Source organism: Sander lucioperca, chromosome 4 (assembly GCF_008315115.2).
Source record: "Sander lucioperca isolate FBNREF2018 chromosome 4, SLUC_FBN_1.2, whole genome shotgun sequence".
In the NCBI taxonomy this organism is placed as follows: Eukaryota; Metazoa; Chordata; class Actinopteri; order Perciformes; family Percidae; genus Sander; species Sander lucioperca.
In genome coordinates, this window is record NC_050176.1 from 27,185,548 (window position 1) to 27,196,184 (window position 10,637).

Here is a 10,637-nt window from a genome sequence, read left to right on the forward strand (position 1 = left end):
AAGTGAAGTCCAAACTTAGCTTAGCATTAGCTTTAATAAGCCAAACTATAAAGAGCCATATGAAAGTGCAGCTTTAATTATTTATTTAATTTTTTGCCTTCATCATCCAAGGTGCAGTCAGAGAGATGTGTAGTCTTTTGGCCGTCCTGATGTCAATAGGGAGCTCATTCCACCATTTAGGAGCCAGGACAGCAAACAGTCGGAGATTTCGTTGAGCGATTAGTTGAGTCGCCGTGAGGGGTCAGCAAGCAGGTTGGCTGATGCATAGCAGGGAAGGCAGGCAGGGGTGTATGGTTTGATCATGTCCTGGATGTAAGCTGGGGCTGATCTGTTCGTGGTCCTGTATGTATGCAAGTACTAGTGTCCTGAAGTGGATGCGGGCAGCAACTGGTAACCAGTGAAGGGAGCGGAGGAGCCGCGTAATGTGAGAGAACTTGGGTAGGTTGAAGACCAGTCAAGCTGCCGCAGTAGAACAATGCATTAAATAAAAAGACGATAATCTCCGGTTCTGCTGCATCAATTTTCGTTGTAGTTGTAATTCATAGCATGAACATCTTTCCCATCATTCCACTGCTAAAATGTGTTTCTGGGTTATTTATCTCAGCTGTATAAACGGCTCTCTTTCTTCTTTACCGGTCCAAACAGGTGGCGTCCTGTCCTGCAGCGACTCTGCTGGACAAACACTGTGCCGCCCAGTTTTAAACCTCCTTAATGCTCCGTCTGTTTACTGCCTCGTTGGTATGAATGAAACCAGAAGCGATGTTGAGCGCCCCTGCGACCAGAACCCAAAGGCCAGGGAGGGGTCGCCGCTGTCATCGGCGCAGAGATGGGAAGCTATTATTGGAGCTATTGTGGAGTGGCTATAACTCATGTGAAAGGAAGTTGTCTTGTTGTGTATATGTGTGTATCTGCATGTTCTAATGACTGTACGTTTACACAACTCTATCTATAGTCTCCATGTTGTTTGTGATTGATTGTGCTGCAGTGGCACTTTAAAACTCCCATGTATCCTCACTGCTGCAGACCGAAATACACAGAATAATGAGCTGAGACAGCAAATGGTGATTGAGCACTTGTATATTAAGCTTTAAATCTTTGTTATTCAAGAATAAGCATCAATATAAAACATTATGAATCTGCATATAAAAAAACATGAGGTTTTTGTTGTGTGAGTGTGTGTGCATGAAAGTGTGTGTCCCTGTGCTCTGATGTGGCCTTGTGACCTTCCAGGGAGTAAACAGTGCTTTCAGAGGAATGGACTCAGGCTGTTGCTCTCTCCCCCTGTGGCGTCGCCATCAAAATGACAATCTGTTATTGGGAGAGACGGCGTGGCTCCTCCATCACACGCCAATGCTGTAAATAAAGAGCTGCAGGGCCGAGCTTTGGGCCTGGATGCTGCGCGTTATTTTGGAAAAGAAATGCTTTTCCCTCAAAATGTTTGTTGACAGTAAACTACACATAAAAAATATGTGGGGCCAATGTGTCCTACATAAACACACACACACGCGCGCGCACACACACACACACACACACACAATGGCACACACTCTCACAGCTGCAGCCCTGTCTGATGTTAACAGCAGGCTCCAAGGTCTCTGAGGCAAAATCTCCGACTCCTGTGGTAACAATTGAACACAGCAGTACACTATCACTGTCCACACATCGGTACTGGTACCAGTTTGTGGTTTCCATTTACAGTGTATCATCTTCATGTGGTTTCTTCTTTCCATACCGATACCAGTTTCGGAAATGCCTCCGATACTGCCTACAATGCTGGTATCGGTATCGGCAAGTATGTGACTCTATGCACTGATCCGATACTACAATGAAATTAATAAAAGAAAGTTCTATGGCACTGAGTGAGTCGGCTGCAGGATTTTATCTGTAGCTTCTACATCAGGTGTAGGAGGAAGGCTCCATCTTTCTCCTCTGTTTAACCCCTTTTTCTACATGTTTGTGTGTCAGAAATCTTCATATTCTCCTTATAATCTTCTTCTTGTTGTTCTGGAAAAAAAAGACGCCCTCTAGTGGACACAATCTGCAGAATCCTGCTAACACTGATTTTAAGTGCATTTGCTTTGTCTCAGTGTTGCGTGCCAAGGTAAGGACAAACACACGCACACACACACAAACACACACACACACACACACACACACACACACACACACACACACACACACACACACACACACACAATCCAGTTCCCATCAGCTGCTGGCAAGGCCTTGTCAGTTCCCCTAAGAAAGTGGCCCTGAAGACCCAAATAGGAGCCGACTGTTCCCTCTGAGTTGGGCTATCTTGCAGCTCAGTAACCTTGGCAGCAACCGGTTGGGATGCCAACAATGAAGCCATCAGTCAACCGAGGGCGGACGCCGGCGATTGGAAAGTTCAGGGATACCAGTCTGCGTGGATGAGCATCTGGTTTTACTGCAGAGATGAAATGATTTAGACAAATGCTTCATTGTTGGTGAGAGATATTACCTGAAGAATATGATTTTTGTTTGAAACCTTTTATATTCAGGGTATGCAGCCCCTTAAAGGTCTCATATCATGCTCATTTTCATGTTCTTTGGGTTCCTACAAGAACATGTTTACATGCTTAAATGTTCATAAAACACTTTATTTTTTCTCATACTGTCTGTCTGAATATACTTGTATTCACCCTCTGTCTGAAACGCTCCATTTTAGCACCTGTCTCTTTAAACCCTCCTCCCGAAAAAGCCCAGTCTGCTGTGATTGGTCAGGGTTTCCGGGTCCTCTGCATCTGCACTCTCGAATTCTCGGAACTATCATTGCAGCCGGGGAATGACTGTGACTGCACTTTTTACCAAATTGATGGTACAGTTGTATCATCACAACCGTACAAAAAGTCCTGACAGCTCATTTAAAGGCACAGTTTCTGAATACCGACTGTGTGGATTTTTCTGTGGATTGAGCATTTTGATACTTTCACAGTCTCAATTTCAGTCTCAACAGCACCTGCTTTATGATAAAAAAAGACATGGGAATCTCAATTTTTACAACATGGGAGCTTTAAAGTTTTATTTTTCAAGTTATGCTATTTGTGTTGTTCCTGATGAGAACATAAATTGAGATGTCAAAACTTAGCACTGTAGTCCTGGCACGGTTCAGGATCTTGATACTGCCCTCTGCATTGCTGGAAAGCGTCACTTTTTCTTTTAAATTGTAATCTTTACATTGATTGTGACTTTGCAGTGGTGCTAGCGGGCATCTTTTCATCTCATTTCTCAGAAGAGAGATCATCAAATTTCCCTGATTAAACTGCCGTTGCCCGTAAGGAGATTCAAAACTGGCAGCTTTCAATTAACTCCCCCACACACACACACACTCAACAACTCTTCTCTGTGTTGTCTTCAAGCGCTCCTGTTCCCGTCTCCTCTCCACTTTCGGGGTGAGCCCTGATGACAGGACAGGCCTCTGGTCAAACAAACAGCAGACACGTTGCTGCCAAAGGCAATAGTCAACAGTCTCCTCCCACTTTGACCTCTGACCCTGTCCACCGCCTCCACCACCTTCTCCTCCTCAGAGTCCCAGGTCCTGTTTGTTGATGTGTATGCAGCGACACGGATCACTTCCTGCCAGTGATCGCCCAGACTCAACACAGACAAGAAGGCAGAGAGGGAGTGCTGGGTGTGCATGTACAGAGACATACAGTACACACGCACGCACGCAGGCACACACACACACACACACACACACACACACACCCGCAGCTAAACCTAAACTTTCTGTAAGGTCTTGATCTCGGCTTAGTGGTGTAAATTACCGTGTTGACAAGTTGTTGTGCGCACACGTTTGACAGAGGAGGAAATGAGACCTATAGCTCACTGAAAAACCACACCCCATTAACTGTCAATGGCAGCAGAGACACAGAGACACAGGGACACAGGGACACAGGGACACAGGGACAAAGAGACAAAGAGACAAAGAGACACAGGGACAAAGAGACAAAGAGACAAAGAGACACAGGGACACAGGGACAAAGAGACACAGAGACACAGGGACACAGACACAGGGACACAGGGACACAGAGACACATAGACACAGAGAGATAAAGGGACACATAGACACAGAGACAGAGACACAGAGACACAGGGACACAGAGACACAGGGACACAGGGACACATGGACACAGAGACACAGGGACAGGGACACAGAGACACAGGGACACAGGGACACAGGGACACAGGGACACAGACACAGAGACACAGAGACACAGAGACACAGGGACACAGGGACACAGAGACACAGACACAGAGACACAGGGACACAGACACAGGGACACAGAGACACAGGGACACAGAGACACAGAGACACAGGGACACAGGGACACAGAGACACAGACACAGAGACACAGGGACACAGAGACACAGAGACATAGAGACAGAGACACAGGGACACAGGGACACAGAGACACAGAGACACAGAGACACAGAGACACAGGGACACAGAGACACAAAGACACAGAGACACAGGGACACAGAGACACAGAGACACAGGGACACAGAGACACAGAGACACAGGGAGACAGAGACACAGAGACACAGAGACACAGGGACACAGAGACACAGAGACACAGGGACACAGAGACACAAAGACACAGAGACACAGAGACACAGAGACACAGGGACACAGAGATACAGAGACACAGAGACACAGGGACACAGAGACACAGAGACACAGAGACACAGGGACACAGAGACACATAGACACAAAGACACAGGGACACAGAGACACAGGGACACAGAGACACAAAGACACAGAGACACAGAGACACAGAGACACAGGGACACAGAGACACAGAGACACAGAGACACAAAGACACAGGGACACAGAGACACATAGACACAAAGACACAGGGACACAGAGACACTGCTGACCACAGAGGCTTCCAGAGAGACTCTGTCAGGGCTGAGAGGTTCCCTTTTAAAACATGTTAGGGACAGTTGTTAGCTGATGTGTCAGTTAGTATTATCAGAAGCTGTTATATAGTTTGTTATGCTTTTATTGGGGAGTATCGTACAGAGCTGGCAGGAAATAAGGGGAGACAAATGTTAAATGCGACAAAGACTCTCAGGCTACATCTAACACTAATTCATTTTGGTTTAAAAACAAATATCTTTTACTTTGTTTACACCTCTTGTCCACACTACTCCAGCGTTTCCGAGCCCCTAAACAGGAGACATTTGGAAACACTGCAGAGCTCGTTTTGGTTTAAAAACTCTGTGGTTGCATTGTAGTCTGGACAGACACAAACGGAGACCTTTTTTGGTTATCGGTTAGGTGGCTTACATACCTTTCAGTAACAGTTCCACCTCGTCATCGGTCCAAGCTAATAAATCCCTGCTCTTATTTTTGCCATTGCTGTTCTTTCTACAAAGTTGTTTCCGTATTTTCGGGGTCAGCCCTTATGTTCCCACAGCCCATTGGTTCCCACATTTCTAAGATTTTTCTTAAAATTTGGCTCTATGTTCCCACAGCCCTATGTGTTCTGGGTTAGGGTTAAGGGTTAGGGTTATCCCTATGTTAAGGGTTGGGGTTAAGGAGGATACAATTTAATACAAATTTATGAAAAAGGAAATGTGGGAACATAGGGTCTAATTTTGGAAATAAATCTTAGAAATGTGGGAACATAGGGCTGTGGGAACATAGGGCTGTGGGAACATAGGCACGCTCCCGTATTTTCAGCTGAGTCACGTCTGACAATCTGCTTCCTGTTTACACCGGCACACACACGCCCAGTGTGTGTGAATGGTCACGTTGTCAGATGTGTTATTATGGACAGAGATTAGTTCTGCTACTGAAACGGAGATCGTTTTTGTCTCAAAATGCCACTTAAAAATTAAAACGTAGTGTAGATGTAGCCTCAGCTGTACCTAGACCAGGAGTGATGAGACAATCCATATTTAGCAATGCAAATAAAGAATTATAAATTAGCTTGAATAAACATCCCTATATATAGAATTCCGATGTGATTAAAGCATTTTTTATACTATTTTGATGACGATACGTTTTTGTTTGTAGCAAAATGAGATAGGTCCATTGGAAATTGGTGCAGTCTGTGAGATGCTTTCAGCACGTTCATTCTGTCTTTCCAGCTCAGATCCCATAATGTGTGGTGGATTTAATCTGAATGAAGCTCAAGTTCAAGCAGAAAGACAATACTGTCTGCCTATTTCATCATTGCACTGAGGCTCCACCTCTGAACTATTATCCAAATGATTTCACTGGGTTCTGTGCACAGGCTTTCCACGATAATGGCTACATATTTAAACCACCTTTCCTATTTTATCTCTCCCTAACCCTAACCCTAACCCTAACCCTAACCCTAAATCTGCTGTCATTGTGCAGCTTTGCCCCTCCACCATCCCACCTCCACCAGTGTCAAGGCCTTTCTTCTATTTATAGGGCTCCATTCCTAAACATCTATCTAATCAACAGGGTCAAATAACTCAACTCAACACAGCACAGCTCAACTCATGTACCCGTCCAGGGAATGCAGATAGAATTTAGCAGCTCTTTACCTTGTATGAGTTTAATGTTATTATATCCACCCGACAAATAAGAGTAATAAACTATAAACTATAATATTACTTAATTAATTGGACTTAACTTAATCTTGGAGTAGTAGCCATGATCAGAATTTCAGGTGTGCACTATTGCAATATTGTACAATTATGCTACTTGCACACTGTTTGAACTACTTCATGTTTAATATTATACATATTTTATTTGTTATATATACTACGTATGTAGGTTTTAAATTTGATTCTACACTTGTATACACATGTGCATTCTTTTCGGTCCTCTAAGTATATATTTTTTGCAGTTGTTCTAGCATTTTGATCTTTTTTATCTTTTATTTTATCAAATTTTTTATCTTATTTATTATTTCTAGTATAATTCTTGTATTTTCTGTATGTGTGTGAGTGAATAAGTGTGTCTATGTAACTTGCTGCTGTGACAGAGTAATTTCCCAGTTTGGGATTAATAAATTCTATCTATCTATCTATCTATCTATCTATCTATCTATCTAGGTCACATTGTGATGTGATTTAGCCTAACCAGTTTCTTATAGTAGTAGAATTAGCGGTGCAGCAGTAGAAGTAGTATCAGTTGAGTCAGACTGCCTGAAGGCTGATCCACGTCCTCTCAGTTTCTTTCTTCTCCTATGAAGACAAAAGTTGAATGGACGGCATGTTTTGGCACATGCACTTTTCTTGTTTGTACTCTACAATGTGCTGTGTTTTTATGGGTATATTCCTGTGTGAATTTGCTGTACAGTCGACCTACATAAATGTTGGTGTTTATATAGATGCGTACATGCATTCCTGTGTGTGTTTTTCATGTGTGTGTCAGAGTGTGTTTGTATGTGTGTTTCTGAGCATGAGCAGGCAGAATCTCCCACTAAGCAGCTGTCAGAGCAGCGCTGGCTATCGTCTCCCCCATGGGGGTCGGCCTGTCAACTCGTCCCACTGACAGCTCTTCTCTTGGCTGGCCCGGGGCTGGTTAAGGTGTGTTTGTGTGTGTGTGTGTGTGTGTGTGTGTGTGTGTGTGTGTGTGTGTGTGTGTATGCGTGCGTGTGTGTGTGTGTGTGTGTGTGTGTGTGTGTGTGTGTGTGTGTGTGTGTGTGTTTGTTGCTGGGGCCTTGGCAAATCTGATAATTACTGACCTGACAATGAATTACCCCTGACCCCCCCATGTCTCATAGCTTAACACAGACGTACAGTGGCTGACACACATAATGGGACACATTAAATCCCTCCTTATATATGAGGTAAACACACACACACACACACACACACACACACACACACTGCGAGTTTTCTCCCCATTCCTCAGATGTTTCACACATGAATGAAACACAGAGAGGAATGAAAACATCTGAAGCTTGAAAGAACATTTTGGCGGGAGGTTTGTGTGTTAGAGGGGTGAGAGTTACTATGCAGGTGCTTTGCCCCCTATATGCCCTTGTCACACACACACACACACACACACACACACACACACACACACACACACACACATGCAAAGGGCCTTGGTGCAGGATAACGGGTGTTGACTGAGAACAAGCAGCTGCAGCAACTTCTGTTTTTCAAGCCGGAAAATCAGATAATCAGACCGGTTTGCTCATCAGTAATTATTATTATTAATTTTTTTTAAGATAATTTTTTGGGCATTTTAGGCCTTTATTTGACAGGACAAGCTGAAGACATGAAAGGGGAGAGAGGAGAGAGGGGGGAATGATATGCAGCAAAGGGCCGCAGGTCGGAGTCGAACCCAGGCCCGCTGCTTCGAGGAGTAAACCTCTATGGGTGCCCGCTCTGTGATGGGGCACCCCTTAGTGATGGGACACCCCATCACTAATTATTATTATCATTTCCTCGTGTGGCTGCTTTTTGGTTTTAAACAACTCCTGCATCCACTGAAACATGAGTTAATTTTCAAAGCTGATGCCCAGAGTAAAGACTCTAAAGCTCTTAGCGAGATGGTTCAATCTGGAGGGGCCTAGGTGGTATTTTCGGTGATGGGGCAGGAAACATTGCATTGTAAAAAGCTGCTACATACGGTATACTGTAGATGCACACCACTGGGCCCCTGCTGTGTAGAGCAGGGAGGTGGCTTACCTGTAATGCATGATGTCCATGATCCAAACAGATAAAACCAAACTAAATGGCTGGTTACTGTCAGGGATAAGGGACAAAATATATATATTTTTTGTTGTTTGGGCGTACAAAACCATTTAAAGTGTAATTCCTTGATTCTTCTGAAACAGCTAATGCACGTTTTTCTCATGTTAGGTTACACTCTGCCAGTGAATTTTAACTTGGCAAACCTCACTTAGATTCAGATTCCCATTCTTATTAGCATATCATCCGCTCTGCTGAGAAAGTGACTGGCTGCAATCTGCCGTCCCTCCAGCAGGACCTGTCCGCCTCCAGGTGCCCTGAGGCGGGCAGGAAAGATTGCAGCCGATCCCTCTCACCCTGGATACAAACTTTTTGAACCACTCCCCTCTGGCAGGAGGCTGCGGTCCATCAGGACCGGGCTTGAAAGACTCTGACGGGCTCTTAACCCTCACTCTCAGTCACTACACGTCACATTAACACATATCTTAAACTATTATCTTTTCCACATCTCCTGATTGATATTTATCAAACCCTGTCCTGCACAAACCGTACAGCCCTCCTTCTTTCCCTTTCTATTAAAAATATACAGTGTATATTATGTAGTATAGTGTCTTTTTACAATCTTTTTATTGTAATACATATTCTGTATTTATGCTTTATTGTTCAATACCTTTTAATATGTTTATTCTATGCACCAAGTACATCTGGGCAAATTCCATGCAAGGGAAATCTGACTTTGGCAATACATCCAATTCTAAATCTGACTCTGATTTAAATTAAGGTTTGGTCCAGCAGGTCGTTCCCCTCCAGTGCTCACTGAGCAGTAACACTCCTGAAAACTACCTGAAAGCCCTCTGTCAGCCGTGTAGCCTGCAGTCAGCAGGACAGCAGGAACCAAGGCAACGAAACGTCCATCATGTCGACAAATTGACTCAATCAGCCTTATCCAGGAGCATTAGCCCCTCGCCTCTTTGAAATTCAACACTGTTGACGGTTCACCGGAGTGTTTCTGGAGAGGGAAAAGAAAAAGTGGAGCAGAGGAGGAGGCCTCATCAGCGGGAGGACTGTGTGATGTGTGAAGTACTGTGTGTGTATTTGTGAGTGTGTGTGTTCGTGGACTGCTGGCCACTTGAAAAACATTTTAAAAGATTTGTATGAAAGGTGAGGTGCAGAGAGTGTAGTCTGGCCTTATTTTGGAGAAAATCTGTGTTTTTATTAGAATTATGGTTACAGTGTTTTGCTCATAGGAAATGTTAAGTGTGTGTGTGTGTGTGTCAGACAGTCACACTTACTGACACAAAAATAGGCTACTTTAGCTACAGGAGGGCTGGAAGTGGAGGCTATACAGAAGTGAAGCTGAGGCTATTCATCAAACACTTCAGTTTAAACACAGGAGAGAGGGAGAGAGAGGGAGAGAAGAGAAGAGAAGAGAAGAGAAGAGAAGAGAAGAGAAGAGAAGAGAAGAGAAGAACACACCTGGATGTTTGTATAACGTTTTCTAACAGTAGAGAGAAAGAACAGAATCTGTATCTGTGTCTCTGTGTCCAAACCGGCAGTTAGATGGCCGCCCACCAAGAGTCAGGTTCTGTCCGAGGTTTCTGCCTATTAGAAGGAAGCTAATACATAATCATTTTAACATGTTGCAATGAGTACTCAAGCACATTTACTGTATAATAATGTAAACTGAAAACGGCCTCATCAAATTAGATAATGCTCCATTTTTTGATAGATAATAACTACTTCAATGTCTTGGCTGAAGTGAACCGTGAAATCAGGGTGAAATTTGGCTTTTTGAAAGTCATGCTGATGTAACTGGGACATTCTGACTCTGCACATTCTCCTGCTTGGTCACGCTGACCTCTTGTGGCAGATCACAGGAACTGATTTAATTTTGCACGCTGACGCGGCATGCTGTTAGATATTCATCCATATCACTCTGATGTTTTTGATAACACACTCAGCTTATCTGAACCACTTTTTGCTTA